This window comes from Cricetulus griseus (genome assembly GCF_003668045.3).
Source record: "Cricetulus griseus strain 17A/GY chromosome 1 unlocalized genomic scaffold, alternate assembly CriGri-PICRH-1.0 chr1_1, whole genome shotgun sequence".
NCBI lineage: Eukaryota > Metazoa > Chordata > Mammalia > Rodentia > Cricetidae > Cricetulus > Cricetulus griseus.
In genome coordinates this window covers 215,899,279-215,916,128 of record NW_023276807.1, presented here as the reverse complement: position 1 = coordinate 215,916,128, position 16,850 = coordinate 215,899,279, and the positions used below count along the sequence as shown (strand labels likewise).

The 16,850-nt window shown below is 42.7% G+C and overlaps 1 non-coding gene across 1 annotated transcript; it reads left to right on the top strand.

Moving 5' to 3' along the window:
• The first annotated feature begins 13,517 nt into the window (after nt 1–13,517).
• LOC113832725 lies at nt 13,518–13,625 on the top strand. The gene has a single exon (XR_003480174.1). It is a non-coding gene; the product is annotated as a U6 spliceosomal RNA (small nuclear RNA).
• The last annotated feature ends 3,225 nt before the right edge of the window (nt 13,626–16,850 follow it).

Genomic DNA, 16,850 nt, shown 5'->3' with positions numbered 1-16,850 from the left:
ATTAAAAAGAATACTATAAAGTTCAGAAAAAGTCATTGCATAGGGATACAAATGTATTGTAAGGGTACACAATGCCATTATGTGGGTCACACAGAGTCATTGTGATGGTCCACAGAGTCATTACAAGGGGTCACAAAGTTATTGTGAATGCCATGCAAAGTCACATTAAAGGCAGTCACTTTGAAAGTCCTATAGAGTCCTATCAAAGCACACATTCAATTGTGAGAATCTATAAAATCATTGTGAATCTCACATAGGCTTATTGTGAGGGCACACAGTCATTACGAGGGCATTCATTGTGTGGTACACACAAAAATGATATTATGAAGGTTACACAGTGTCATTATGAAGGTCACACTGTCATGGAAAGATCTACAAAGAAGTCACACCACATAAAGTTGCTGTTAGGGCACACAGAGTCACTGGGAGTATATACAAAGTCATTTGAGGACACACAAGCCATCATGAAGTCACAAAATGACATTGCGAAGGTCATATAGAGTCATTTTTATGGCTCACAAACTCATTCTGAGGGTATTCAAAGTAATTGAGATAGTCACACAGAGTCATTATGAGGGCATGAGTGGCATTGCGAGTGCACAAGATGTCATCGTGAAAGCACCTGAAGTCACAGTGTGGGCCACAAAGATTTATTGAGAATGGTGTACAAAATCCTGTGGAAGAGTTTGTAATCGTGATGGCACATAAAGCAATGGTACAACCACAGACTCACTGTAAGGGCAATGAAGAATCATTTTTAGGGGGATACAAGGTCATTGTGAAGGCCCACAATGTTAGGTGCCCCAAAATATATTGAGGTCATACGACATCGTTTTGTGGGCATGCAAGTCACTATGAGGGTCAAGAGAGCCATTTTGTGGGCATATAATCACACTGTGAGCGTCACTGAGTCATTGCATAGGTCACACTGAGTCATTGTGAGGGTACACAATGTCATGGTGAGAGTCATACGGTGTTAAAGGTCACACATACTCATTGTAACAGCACTTAGAATTATGTGAGCCTCGCAACAAGTCCTGTGAACATCACAGTGAATCATTTTTTAGGTCATAGAGAGTCAATGTGAAGGAAGACAAAGTCATTGTGAGGGCATAGAAGTCAATGTTAGGTAGCCACAAAGTTCTTGTGAAGGAACACAAACTCACCATGCACGCACATACATCAATGTGAAAGTCAAACAAATACATTGTAAGGGGACACAAAGTCATTGTGAGAGTCACACTGTGTTACTGTGATGGCATGAATTCATTTTGTTGATAAAAAGACTCATTATGAGGGCTCAGAGGTCATTGTAAGGGCATAAAATGCCATTGTGAAGGTCACACAAAATCACTGTGGGGGTCATAAAGAATCATTCTGAAGGGCATAAAAGTGAGGGTGAGGGAACACGAAGTTATTGTGAGAGCACAAAAGTCCGTTAGGTGCCACTAAGTCATTGTGATGTCATAAAACATCATTTCAAGGGCACACAGGTGATTACGAGGATCAGAAGGAGTCATGGTGAAAGCCACATAGTTAATTTCAGGACCTATAATCTCATTGTGAGGGTCACTGAGAATCATGTGAAGATCACAGAGTCAACATGAGTGCACTCACACTCACATGAGGTCACACTCAGTCATTGTGAAAGCAAAACTGTGTGCATGACAATAAGTCTGTGTGAACATAATACAGAATGACTTTAAAAGTTACACAGTCTTTGAGAGGGCACACAGAATCATTGTGATGGCATAAAAGTCATTGGGAGGCCACCAAAAATCATTGTGATAGGAATTAACACAGACAACGTGAAAGTCACTGTATATCATTGTGATGACACACAATAAGTCATTGAGAAGGTCACACAAAATCTCCGTGAGGTATACAGAATAATTTCGTGGGTATACAACATCATAATTAGGGTCCAGAAGGTTGGGTGTATGTTGTGATTGTGAGGGTCATACAAAGCCATTTGAGCATCACAAAGAGTCATTGTGAAGAACACATAAAATCATTGTGAGATCACACAGTCTTCATGGGCCACAAAGAATCATTGTGAAGGCACACAAACTCATTAAGAGGCCACACAATGTCATTGTGAGGCAACACTATTCTTTCTGAAGATCACAGAGAGTCAGTAAAGGTCACATGGTGTCCTTAGGAGAGCCACAAACGTCCTGAATGTACAGAGTCATTGTGAAGGTTGAATGGGGTCACTATGAGGGCACCCAAGTCATAGTAAAGATGTCTAGAGTTTTAGTGAGTGCACACGGAAGTTCATACAGAATACTGTGAGGGCATGCAAGGTCATTATGAAAGTTATACTAAGGCTTTGTGAGGGTACAAAGATTATGAAGGCCTACAAGTCACTGCACACAGCCATTGTGCAGGCTACCCAGAGTCATTGTGAGGGTCACTTGGAGTCATTATCACACAGGTTCATTGAGAATGTCACACAGAGTCATTGTTTGAGGGTACGTGGTCACTGTGAAGTCACACAAAGTCATTGTGAGGGCATGCATTCACTGTACAGGGCACAGAGTCATAGTGAAGGTCACACATAGTGACTGTGAAGACACGCTTAGTCATTGTGATGGCATACAAAGTCACTGTGAGGGCACGCAGAATCATTATGAGGGTCACAGAGAGTCATTATGAGGGCACACTGAGTCACTGAGTGGAAACACAGAGTCATTTGGAAAGTTATTCTGAGGCTTTGTGAGGGGACACAGAGTTCTTATGAGGGCACACGAGTCACTCTGAGGATGTGCAGTCATTGTGAAGGTTACACAGCCTCATTTTGATGCTTCAGAAAGTCATTGGGGTCACACAGCTATTATAGTAACACACTTGTCATTGTAAAGGTTACACACTGTCATTGTAAAGCTCACAAAAAATCATTGTAAATGTCACACAGTGTCATTGTGAGGTCGCACAATCATTGTGAAGGCCACACAGAGTCTTTGTGAAGGCATTCAGTCATTGGGAAGACTCATTATGGTGGGACAGGAAGTCAGTGTGAGGCACACAGTCATTATGACGGCACAAAGTTTATTATGAGGGTACATAGGGTTACTGTGAGGGCACACAATATCATTTTGAATGTCACACAGTCATTGTGAAGGCACACAGGGTCATTATGAGGGCACACAAGTTATTGTGAGGGCACATTGAGTCATTGTGAGGGTCAACAAGTCATTGTGAGGGCATGCAGTTATTTTGGAGGGTACAAAAATCATTGTGGGTATAATGCACAGTCATTTGAGGATATACAGTTATATATGCACACTAAATCATTCTTAGGATACACCGCCATTATGCCAAACAACATCACTGTAAGAATACAAAATGTTATCTTGAGGGTATACACAAAGTCATTGTGAGATGCACATAGTCATTGCAGCACGGAACATCGTTGTGAGGATAGGAAGTTATTGTGAGGACACACACAATCACTGAGCATCACACAAAGTTACTGTGAATGTCCTACAAAGTCATAGTGAGTGTCACCAAATTCCAGCTTCTTCAGTTAGAACCCTGTCTACCTCCACCATTTATGACAATTTGCAATACTGACTGTTGGTCTGGCTATGTTTCTCAGGGTCAGCTTCTGGGGAATGCTCAAATTAACTTGCAATGCATGGCTATCAAGACCTTAGCACACAGGCACATTTAATAACACAAGAATAAAATAACTTCAAAAAAAAAAAAAAACCTTATAGCTCTTTTTTCCCCAGAGGTCAGTAGGTTTGATCTGCTGGAGACCAGATGGGTAGACCGTGCACACAGCAGCACTGAGCCCTGGGTGCCTTTCCTCTCCCATGCCCCACTTTTCTTCTCTTTTAATCTCTTCTTTCCTCTCAGTTAAACTCTTTGGTCATTTCTAGGTTTTGAAACAGGATCTTGCATTTCCTGGACTTATTTTACATTGGCAGTATGCATTGCTAACAGTTGTCTCTAGTAGGAAGTGGCACTATGGGGAGAGGACAACAGGGTTTCTTCAAAACACCCAAGCCTGCAGTCCACCTAGGCCTTTTAGGCATGGTGGAGACTGGCTTGGCTTCTGAGAAAACCATAAATCCATCAGCTCTCTGAGAAAAGGAGCTTGGAGATGACTAAGTTCTCACAGGAGAGCTGGCGTACTCGAAAAGAATAACATCTGCCTGCTTTCATTGCCACCACCGTGAAGGGATCTGAAGCTCAGTTCGCCTGCCCCATTTTTGGCTTCAGCAGGTCCTGTCTGATGTTTTTTAAATTCATTTGTAACCCAGTGAGGGTTGTGAGTAAAGTTCAAGTTGATCACATCAATCATCTTGAAACTCCATAGTGTTCTAGGAATTTCCAGAATCTTCTACTGTACCTGCCAGATTTCAGTAAGTTCTGGCACGTGGCCTTATAAATACAGTTCGCCTCATTCGGTCATATCTTAGCTACAGGAGGGTTCCCATGGCATCTCTTCCGAGGCTTGAGCAGGCTGGGCAGCAGCAGTCTCATAACTCCCTGCTGGCATCACATCCCTTGTGACTGATGGCCGCTTTCAAACTAGCCTTGCTAAAATACTTGAATTTTTAAACCTTTCCAACAGCAACTCTTTCTCTGCACGTTGGGTGGTCTCCTGAAGTAGGTCTCAATGACTGGTCAATGAAGACAGGGCTCTCCACTGCCCCCTTTCATTCCCAATGCTATTGGTTTTGTTTTCCTGTTTTGTTTTGTTTTTTTTTTTTTTTAATTTATCATTGTTGTTTTGAGACCTACTGTCTCATTATGGTTTGGGGACAACCTTCCTCTGTAGCAGTCCTTCTGCCTTTGCCTTCCAAGTATAGCATAAACGTGGGTCACATACCCAGCTTGATCTGTTTAGGGATGGTTTAGTTAGCACAGACCTACCAGAGTAGCTCTAGGGATGTAATGTGCTTGCCTGGCATCTACAAAGTCCAGTCAATCACCACACACATCACCCCATTCAGTTACCCTTTTCACCCTTGGCATCTACTCTCAGCATCTTTTCAAAATACTCTGCACCAGTGGTTCTCAGCCTTCCTAATGTTGCAACCCTCTAATACAGTTCCTCATGCTGCGGCAACCCCCAACCATAAAATTATTTTTAATGCTATTTCATAATTGCAATTTTGCTACTGTTATGAATTGTAATGTAAATATCTGATATGCAGGATGGTCTTAGGTGACCCCTGGGAAAGGGTTCTTCAACCCCCCCCAAAGGGGTCATGGCCCACAGGTTGAGAACCCCTGCCCTACAAGACTGATTATGGTTGTCATGATATGCAATAGATTTCTTACTGTTCCATCCTTGAAACTTTGTGTGCATTGACCAACATCTCCCCACCCTTGCTCCCACAGGTAAAATTACTTGTCTCTCTATGTCACTTACCACAATATCCTACTGGATTACCTGTATTTCAGGGTGACACAGTCCCTTCTATTTTGTGTATGAACAGTATTCTGCTGTGTGTGTATATCCCATTTTCTTTACCCATTCATCCATTGATGGGCACAGGTTATTTCTACATCGTGGGTATTATGAATTGTGCTGCGATGCCCAGGGCAATGCTGATATCTCTGCAACATTCCCAGTTTATTCTCTTGCATAGAAGAACAGTGTGTACCAGGACTTTACTTTTGAGGCCACCAACCAGCTCTCAAATCATGACTCAAAGACTTATTAGGTATGGATGCTCAGCCTTAGCTTATGCTGATTTCTGGCTAACTTTCCCCTCTTTAACTTAAATTAACCTGTTTCACTTCATCTATGTTTTGCCTAAGAGCTTTCTACCTTTCTTTCTGTCCTTCTGTATGTCTTACTTTTCTGCTGTCTCCATGGCTGGCGGCTGCCAGGCTTCTGACCCCAGGCGTGTCCCTCTCTTCCTCCCTCATTCTCTACTCCTTCTTCCTCTCATTCTTCTTGAGTCAAGATTTCTCCTCCTATCCCTACCTATCCCTTTCCTGCCTAGCTATTGGCTTTTCAGTTCTTTATTAGACCAATCAGATGCCTTAAGCAGACAGGGTGAAGCAAATGCAACACATCTTTACATAATTCAACAAATGCAGCATTAACAAAAGTAACACACCCTTACACAGTTAAAGTGATATTCTGCAGCGTAAACAGATGTAACACGTCTTTGTCTAGTTAAAATAATATTCCACAACAACAGTGCTCTTGGAATGCTGAGAAATTGACAGTCCAGAATTCTGTACCCAGCTAGAGCTTTATTCAAACATGAAGGCAAAGGAGGAAATGCACAGCATATACGATTCACAGAGCTACTGTGAGGAGCCTCTGTTTATCCAAGAAAAAAAAAAAAAGACTAACTTGGACAAAAGAGTAAACTGGAAAAAACAAAGGAAAGCAAATAAATGGAACACATGGCACGCCCGTGTGAATGGCTAAGGTACCTGTGATCGTTTTAGGTGCTACGGCTTTGGAAGAAAAGTCAGGCTCACTATCTTGACTGTGCTGATGTGTGAGCACATGTGCAAATAACAAATAACAAATGTCCACTGTCACCTTTTAGATAGGTCAGTGTCATTCCCAATCACACATCATCAGGGCTGCTTCACAAAGTGCCGCCATGACAGATGGGAAATTAGACCAGAGTCACCTCTCTGAGTCCTTTCAGTCACCCAGAGGTTAGACCATACCAGATGCTGTGGAATTGACGATACCATCTAAAATCTTAAGGGCAAGCTCGTGAAGCACAAACAGCAGACTGCACATCCTCCAGACCACTAGAGAACAGCCAATAGATGGGGGGAAACAATGCATATAGCAGGGGCACAAAGGCATCAGGGCCAGGGCAGTGTCTGCGTGAGCATTGTAAAATCAGAAGCTTTCCTGACCATACCTAGTATAAGTTCTGTGTGAGTGACAGCTCTAAATATTCAAAGAAAAATTGAAACTCTTAGAATAAAATAAAGGGAAGGGCTGGGGATATTGGTCAGAGGTAGAAAGCTATTTAGCAGGTGTGGAGGCTCTGTGTTCCATGCCAAGCACTGAAAAAATATTTTCAATAAAAAAAGAGACTATTACTTTTGGCCATGGATAGGGAAATACTTTATCAATGGATATTTAAAAACTAACTGTAGCCAGGCATGGTGGCACTTACCTTTAATCCCAGCAGTCAGGTGTAGGGGAACCTGTAGCCACTCCTGCTTAGGGGCTGGCTACAGGTCTGCCTGACCACGCCTGCCTGACCACGCCTGCGAGGCCAGGGTGATGTAGTGTAAGAGTTTGAGTTGGCTGAGTTTCCCTTTCAGTTTGGACTCCCCTTTTCAGACTGCGTACAGACTGATGCCATGTCGGCTGGCTAGGTCGCTCTGTAAGTAAGGCTTTTCCCTATTAAATACCCTTATATTTCTACTTGGCTCCATATTGGTAATTTCCCACTATATCTGGTGTCAGAAGTGGGATACAAACACATGCCTCCATTGTTGTACTAGGCTTAAAGATCATTGGGATGCCTCAGAGGCAGAATCACTCCAATCTAAGGAACCTACTCCACCCAGGTATCATGACTATTCTTCTAAAGTTTTTACTCGTACACCATTAGTCTACCCAGCTACCAAGGTAGAAAAGCCAGCTTCTAAGAAACACTCTCATGGATGGATGGCTTATGAATGGCAACCTGTACAGCTGAAGGATCTTAAGAATATTAAAGAATCAGTTGTCTCATATGGTCTCCATAGCCCATACATGAAACAGCTATTACATTCTTGGACAACCTTTAATAGGGTGACACCCACAGACTGCGAACGATTGGTAGCAGCTGTACTTGAGAATTCATGCCAAATCCAGTGGAAGGCATTGGGAAGGGAAAAGGCCAAGCTCCTTGAGTGTCAGGGCATAAAGGAAGGTTTTGAAGCCCCTCTAGATAAGCTCCTTGGTCAGGGTATTTATGCTAACCCAGAGGCTCAGGCTGAATATGATGATAAGATACTGTCTCTATGCAGGAAAGCAGCATTAAATGCATGGGATAAGGTTCATGAGCCAGGAGAACGCCTAGAAGCTTATACCAGAATAGAACAGGGACCTACAGAACAGTTCCAGGATTTCTTACAAAGGTTAACTAGGGCAGTAGAATTACAGGTAACAGATCCAGAAACAAGACAATCAATTATATATACAATAGCTTATGAAAATGCAAACCCAATATGCAAAAGAATACTTTTGCCTTTAAAGATCAGATCAGCTCTGCTAGAAGAATGGGTTTTGTATGCAGCCAACATTGACTATAATTTGCAAGATACTGGAGCTTGGGTAGGAGAAGCCATCTCCAAAGGTTTAAAATGGCAACAGGAAATTAAAAGTTCTAGAGGTGAGGATGCAAGGGCTTAGGAAGGAGAAGCACCTTACAGAGGTCAACATAGGTACCAAGAGGCTAGAGTTTACTACTACTATGAACAAGAACCTTGGGTAGGAAGAGACTTCACCTGGAGACCACGAAAGCGCCAGGAACCTAGATGTTTCAACTGTGGTAAAATGGGACATACTAAGAGAAATTGTAGATAGTTCTTTGCCTATTGTGAAAATGATACTGCTCTAGATGGTAGTTTGAATAGTGATGAAGAATCAAGTGTGATTGGACAAAATGAGAAACGCATATTTTGGCAAGCTTCTATTAATGATAAAAGGCCTAGGTTGAAAGCGAAAATTAATAATAAAGTTATTTCTGGTTTAGTAGACACTGGGGCAGATGTAACTATTATTACCCAAAAGTCTTGGCCTCAGAAATGGCCTCTTAGAGAGGCAAATGTACAATTTTTAGGAATTGGAACTCTATCTAGAGTTCTACAGAGTGTTAACTCGGTGGTCTGCATTGGACCGGAAGGAGAGAAAGGGAGACTGAAACCATATGTGGCAGATATAGCTATAAATCTCTGGGGTCGTGATCTCTTACAGCAATAATATTCCACCAATGTCAGATACAATCTTTAGATAGTAGGAAAGATCTGGTAAGACGCTATGGAAAATGTTTACCAAACATCCATGCTGTACAGAAACTAGGTACAAATGATGGACCTTCAGAGGAGCCAAAGGCCCTGCCATTGAAGTGGCTTACAGATGAACCAGTTTGGGTAGGACAATGGCCTATGACCTCTGAGAAGCTAGAGGCTTTAGAAAAGTTAGTACAGGAACAGCTAGATGCTGGACATATAGAGGAATCTACCAGTCCTTGGAATTCTCCTATATTTGTTATCAAAAAGAAGTCAGGTAAGTGGAGAATGCTGACAGACCTGAGAGCCATAAATAAGGTAATTCAACCAATGGGCTCTCTGCAACCTGGAATGCCATTACCTTCCTTAATACCTAAAGGATGGCCTATCATAGTCATTGATCTAAAAGACTGTTTTTTCACAATACCGTTACAGGAAAATGATAGAGAAAAATTTGCATTTACTGTACCAACTCTTAATAATTCACAGCCAGTTAGGAGATATCAGTGGAGAGTTTTGACACAAGGAATGCTAAATAGTCCTACTTTGTGTCAACACTTTGTACAGCAACCTTTGGAAATAATTCGTAAGAAATTTTCACAATCTCTTGTTTACCATTATATGGATGACATTCTTTTATCAGATTCTAATAAGGAAACTTTGGAACATATGTTTGAAATGGTGAAGGAAGTTCTGTCTCGTTGGGGTTTACAGATTGCTCCAGGAAAGATACAAAGAGGAGATTCTATTAACTATTTAGGTTACAAGATAGACTTACAAAGAATCAGACCTCAAAAGGTACAAATTAGGAGAGATCGTTATCAAACTCTTAATTCTTTTCAGAAATTATTAGGGGAAATTTCTCAATTACAGGCGATTATTGGTGTAGAAGGACATGACTTAAAGCATTTAAAAATGGCCCTTAAAGGAGATAAGGACCTAAATAGTCTGAGAATATTATCTGCTGAGTCAGAAAAAGAGTCAGAAAAAAATGGGTAGAAAACAGAATATTGGATCAGATAAACCTGATCCAATTTAGACTGTATTTTGGTTATCTTGCCATCCAGAGAATATCCTTCTGGGATTCTGATGCAGAGGGAAGACACTATATTGGAATGGATATTTCTGCCACATAAAGAGAATAAAAAGTTAAAGACATATATAGAAAAGATTTCTGATTTGATTTTAAAGGGAAAATTAAGATTTCGTCAACTGACTGGAAAAGATCCAGCAGAAATTATAGTACCTCTAACTAATGAGGAAATTTCCTCCTTGTGGAAGGATAATGAATATTGGCAAATAGCTCTTACTGATTTTTTGGGAACAATTAGCAACAACTATCCCAAAAGTGACAGAATTAAATTCATAAAAAAGACAGTCTGGATTCTTCCATGTATTGTAAGACAAACTCCCATTTCTGGAGTTCTTACCTTCTACACTGATGCCAACAAATCAGGTAAGGCAGGTTATAAAGCAGGTGAGGTAAGTAAAGTAGTTCAAAGTCCATATACATCTGTACAGAAGGCAGAATTATATGCAATTCTCATGGCACTTACAGATTTTACAGAACCTCTTAATATAGTTACTGATTCCCAATATGCAGAGAGAGTCATGTTACACATTGAGACTGCAGAATTCGTTCCTGATAATACAGAATTAACCTCATTGTTTTTACAATTACAGGAAACCATCAGAAACAGAAGTAATCCTATATATATTACACATATCAGATCCCATACAGGTCTGCCAGGCCCACTAGCACAAGGCAATGATGAGATTGATCATTTATTAATTGGAAGTGTGCTAGAAGCCTCAGAATTTCATAAGAAACATCATGTAAATAGCAAAGGTTTGAAAAAGGACTTCTCCATCACTTGGCAACAAGCCAAGGAGATAGTGAGAAACTGTCCTACTTGTTCCTTTTATAATCAAACTCCATTGCCAGCAGGTTGTAATCCTAAGGGCATTCAGAGAAGTGAGGTTTGGCAGATGGATGTCTTTCACTTTGCAGAGTTTGAAAATTTGAAATATGTGCATCATACTATAGACACATTCTCAGGGTTCCAATGGGCTACTGCTCTTAACTTTGAAATAGCTGATTCTGTTATTACACACCTGCTAGAGGTGATGGCAGTTATGGTTATACCTGCACAAATAAAAACTGACAATTCTCCAGCATATGTCTCTACAAAATTGGAACAATTTTTCAAATATTATAACATAAAGCATGTTACCAGTATACCACACAATCCTACAGGACAAGCAGTAGTTGAGAGATCTGATAGAACACTAAAGGAGATGCTCAACAAACAGGCCTGGAAGACTAAACCCCCCAAACATAGGTTGCATAATGCTTTATTAACACTAAAATTACTTAATTTCTTAATGCCAATGAGAAAGGATAAACAGCTGCAGAAAGACACTGGACTACGGAAAAAACTGCTGAACTCAATCAGCCGGTATACTTCAAAGATGTACTAACCTCTATATGGAAACCAGGACATGTGTTACGTTGGGGTAGGGGTTTTGCATTGGTTTCTACAGGAGAAGAAAAACTTTGGATACCATCAAAGTTGATCAAGATTCCAGTTGAAAAGGAAAAACCTCTTGACGAGGAGAAATGACAGGTATTCTACTATGGTATATCTTATAAACTAAATAGAAACCCCCCAAAGGAAAGTGAAGTGTTTTGCTTTTATCTTCACAGGAAAACTCATCTCCAGAAGGCAAAGGACACTGCATGGGTAGATGCTTAAGAAGAAAAGGTACCTATAACCATCAAACAAAAGGAATGTGCCATATGGTAAACTTTATAGCTGTCTCTCAGAGAACTCTATTTCTCCTTATTTCCTAGTCCCTATTCAATTAAACCAATGCTGGATTTAGAGGTGGATTTGGCTTTCCTCCTCTAAAATCCAATCACGTTATTTAACTAAACTTTAGAGTTTCTGTATTGTATCAAGAAGCCAATTGATGTAATACAGAATAAAAGAAGAATTTGGGGACTGTCTTTGTCTTTTCTTGGATCTTTCTCTCAAGGTGTACACCCTCTCATAATTGTTATGCTCTCATGGTTGCATTCTCCAGCATGTGTACATACACAAGCAAACATTTCTCTGCTAACTGTTTATGTTTGACTCCCACACAGCCAACGAAGACCTGCCTGACAGCAATCCCTGGACACCCTGGAAAGAAAATGGGCCACACTTCCTCGACTGCACTGGATACAACTTGTTCCATTTCAACTGACACTCCCACCAGAGCTTCGGGTACTGACTTCAAGTTGAGGATTTCAAGGGAGATCTTCAATCAAGAGAATCCCATCTAACATGGACTGGATACAATTCATTCAAGACTTTCACTATACTAACATTTTCTTCCTACAGGACCCCACAAGGCTATCATTGTCCCATTTCAGCAGGAAGTAACTTGGAGGATGCTAGGAGGATCCCCCCTTTCCCCCATTGTTGTTACTTAGGATAGTGTATATACCTAGTTAGAGATAGCTTCCTATTGTTTATGGTTGGGATTGGAAGGAGGTGTTCAGGCTTGAACACCTCTCTCAGATGACTTTAGGGTTTAGTTAAAATAGATAGTTAGGATGTGACATAAGCAGATTGTTGTGTCTTCTATATTTCACCTTTATGATTGTTAATTTTGGATACTTCACACTGTTCAGTTTTAATCCTCCTTTGACTAAAAGGGGAATTGTAGGGGAACCTGTAGCCACGTCTGCTTAGGGGCTGGCTACAGGTCTGTCTGACCACGCCTGTGAGGGCATGGTCAGGGTGATGCAGTGTAAGAGTTTGAGTTGGCTGAGTGTCGCTTTCAGTTTGGACCCCCTCTTTTTGGTTTGCGTACAGACTGCTGCCACACCGGCTGGCTACGTCGCTCTCTAAGTAAGGCTTTTCCCTATTAAATACCCTTATATTTCTACTTGGCTCCGTATTGGTAATTTCCCACTATAGTCAGGAGGCAGAGAAAGGTGGATCTACGTTTGAGGCCAGCCTGGTCTATAGAACAAGTTCCAGGACAGTCAGGACCACACACAGAAACCCTGTCTCAAAAAACAAAACAAAACAAAAAACAACCCACCCACCCAAACAAACAAACAAATGTAAAATTGACTATGATCAAATTTAAATTATATTTGTTACAAAAGTCATCATAAATTGATACGATTAACTACAGGCATGGAAAAGATATATGATCTATGGGATCATATACTTTTCAAGTATCTTTTCCATGCCCTGTAGTAGATCAGTACTTATCCTTAGCATAGGTGTGGACTTTGGGAGCCCATTCCACATAGAGGATACTCCCTGAGCCAAGACACACAGGGGAGGGCCTAGGCCTTATCCCAAATGATATGACAGACTCTGATGACCCCCTATGGAAGGCCTCACCCTCCATGGGGAGCAGAAAGTGTATGTGACAGATAGGGTTTTAGTTAGGGGGGTGGTAGGGGAGGAGAGGAGGGAGAGGGAACTGGGATTGACATGTAAAACAATCTTGTTTCTAATTCAAATAAAAAAGAAATGTATATGATCAATAAAAAATGGTTTTATGTGTTCTCTTCAGCAGCACATATACTAAAATTGGAACAATATAGAGAAGATTAGCATGACCCCTGTGCAAGGATGACACAAAAATTCATAAAAAAGAAAAAAAAAGATGACTTTGTATGTGTGTGATTCATGTAGCCAGGCTGGCCTCAAACTGGCTATGTAGACAAGTGTGATGATTAATCTTCATTTTCAAGATTAGGATTACTTACTGTGTTTAGGATTGCCATGAAACATCTCTCTGTGCATGTCTGTGAGGGTTTTCCCTCACAGGGGAAGGAAGACAACAGTTAACAGGCAAGGAAGACAGCCTTGAACATGGTTAACACACTCCACAAACGGGATCCTGGACTGAACAAAAACCAGCATTCAGCTCTTTCCTGACTGTGGACACAGTGTGACCAGCTGCCTCACGTTCCTGCTGCCTGCTTCCACACGGTGAAGGCCTGTACCCCAGCTGCAAGTTAAAGAAACCTTTCCCTGGGTTACTTTCCTCGTGTATTTTGTTACAAGAAATAACAAAGATGATCTTGAACTTGCTCTCTCTCTCTCTCTCTCTCTCTCTCTCTCTCTCTCTCTCGTGTGTGTGTGTGTGTATTGTGAGTGTGTGTGCATATGTGAATCAGGTATGTCAGGTGCCTCCCTCTGTCTCCACTTTGACAGTCTCTTACTGAACCTGGGGCTTGCCATTTGGGCTAGACTGGCTGGCCAAATCCTCCCGTGTCTCCCTCTCTGAGATTACAGGCCTGTATTAACATGCTCAGATTTTTACATGGGTGCTGGGGATCCGAATCCAGGTCCTCCTGTATGCACTTTACCCATGAGCCATCTCCTCAGCTCAGACTTTGAGCTCTTGGTCCCCTTGCCTTTTCTCCTGAGTAGACAGCATTCATTATGGAGCCCAGGCTAGTCTCTCACTGGAGATTCTCCTACCTAGGTGGTTTTTAAAACTTGGAATTAAGGTGGGGAGCAGTGAAGAGAACGTATTGAAGGCCTCAGGGGTGACTCTAGACAAACACGGAGTTTAACCCCCTGCTTTCCATTTGCTAGCTAAATGTCTCCACTATACATTAAACATCCTGGGTGCTTAGAAGGAAAAATGACCAGGGAATGGGAACCAGGTACTGTGTGCAACATGGCATCCTACTGCAGAGCTGCTGCTGAGTGACCTTAACCTGGTGCTGAGGGATGGGAGGGATGGGGTGGAGATCTGGCTCCTGCTGCCAGCCTGCTGCACATCTGGGATTCTGTGTAAGCATCACCGGCTGATCTGGCTCTTGGAAAGACTGGTTGATTATAAAGCTCAGAGCTGGAGTGACCATGCTTGCTGTGCTCTCTGGCCAGTGTTTGCGTTTTCCCATGGCAGTGCAGCCTGGGAAGGAGAACAGCCAAGGCCCGTTGATCTTCAGTCCTCCTTGCCATTAGCAAAGCCATTAGTAGAGCTCAGGCTCTGGGCCAAGAGGCTAGACTAACCTCGGGGCCCTCCAATCCAAGCAAGGAGCAAAGTAGCAACAGTCTCTATTTTGGGGAGGGCAGTGCCTTTCCCAGGAGTTTTCCTTGCTCCTGGAAAGGAGAGAGCCCCCGAAAAACTGGGTTTAGGAAGACCTAGGTGCCCCCAGCCCTGTGCAAGCTGTTAAATGCAGCATTGTTCTTTTTTCCCAGTCCATCAGCTACTGAGTGGAGTGGTTGATCTGTTATAACATGAAGCCAGAGGCAAGAGAAAGAGGGCAGGGGACAGAGGCAGGGGACAGGGGCAGGGGGCAGGGGGCAGGGGCTGGAGGCAGGAGGCAGGAGGCAGGGGGCAGGGCAGGAGGAGGCAGAGGAGCCTCTGCTGTCCTTCCTGTGAAGGACCTTCAAGCAGCAGACTGGGCTAGCCTGCCCTCCCTCTCTGCCTCTGCAGTGGCCTAGATTTTACCTGCAGCACATTCCAACCCAGACACAGGGCATGCAGATTATCACCCCAACCAAGGGCCCTGAGAGCAGGCCATAGCTGGCTACTGCCCTGCCGTGGGAGAAGAAAACCCCACAAAGGTGTCCTGTGCAGGCAGGGCCAACTTCACCAGAAAGGAACAAATGACCAAAGCCTGAGTGTTCATAAGAGGTGCTGGTAAACTCGCTCCTGCCTTTCCAGGACTGTTCTGATAAGATGCCCGGGCTAGGGCTGGCTTTGGTGTTCTCTGCCTATGTATCTGCTTATGGAGTAGGCTCAAAAAGCCCAGGGAGAAAGGGAGAAGAGAAATAATGGGGGTGGGGGAGATGGGAGGGAAGGATAGGGAAAAGGATTACGAACATTAAGGATGTTTGGAAAGACCTACTATCTCACAAACTTCCTAAAACACACACACAAACACACACTGTGAGACACAGTCTCACAGTGAACTCCCTGAGCACACCACACTTTTTAAAAACTAAAGATTGGGTGAATGCCAAGTGTCTTAGATTGAGTTTCTATTCCATGATAAAACACCATGACCAAAAGCAACTCAGAGAGGAAAGGATTTATTTAATCGTACACTCCCTGATAATAGTTGATCACTGAAAGAAATCAGGGCAGCAACTCACACAGGGCAGGAACCTGAAGGCAGGAGCTGATGCAGAGGCCATGGGGGCAGAGGCTGCTGCTCCCTGGCCTGCTCCTTGTAGCTTGCTCAGCCTGCTTTCTTATTCCATCCAGGACCGCCAGCCCAGGTGGCACTGCCCACAGTGGGATGGGCTCTCCCACGTCAATCACTAACAAAGAAAATGCACCTGTCTACAGGCTGATCTTATGGAGGCATTTTCTTAATCGACAGTCCCTCTTCCCAAATGACTGTGGTTTGTGCCAAGTAGACATATAACTAGCCAGCGCACCAGGATAAGGGGAAAGTGAAGGGAAACGTGTGTGGCAAGGTGCAACATGCCTCCCCCTGTAACCTTTGATGTACATATGCACAACCCAAAAGGCACTCACTGATGGGGTACGAGAGCTATAGCCCCTGCTTACCTCCTGGTCTCCTGCATTCTGCTGGCCTGTTACTAGAAGTAAGGTATAGGACAGCTTGTCCCCAGGAGTTCATGTGTTCCTGCCCAGGGTACAGGAATGGCTGTACTCCCTCTGGCTTCATGGAATTTAAAGTTTCTCAGATCACCATAACTTCAAAAATAAGGGGAATATGTCTTTCAGTCATAAAAGCTGCCTAGCCCAAGGAATTCAGATAGTTCCTAGTTTAGCAAAGGCAGCAGGAAGCAGCTTTGGGACTGCTGAGGAGATCCTGAAGCCGGAAGAACTTGATGGTGTGCTATAGCTAGGTCTCAGGTCAGAACCTATCTGGGTACACATGGATCCTTGATCACCTT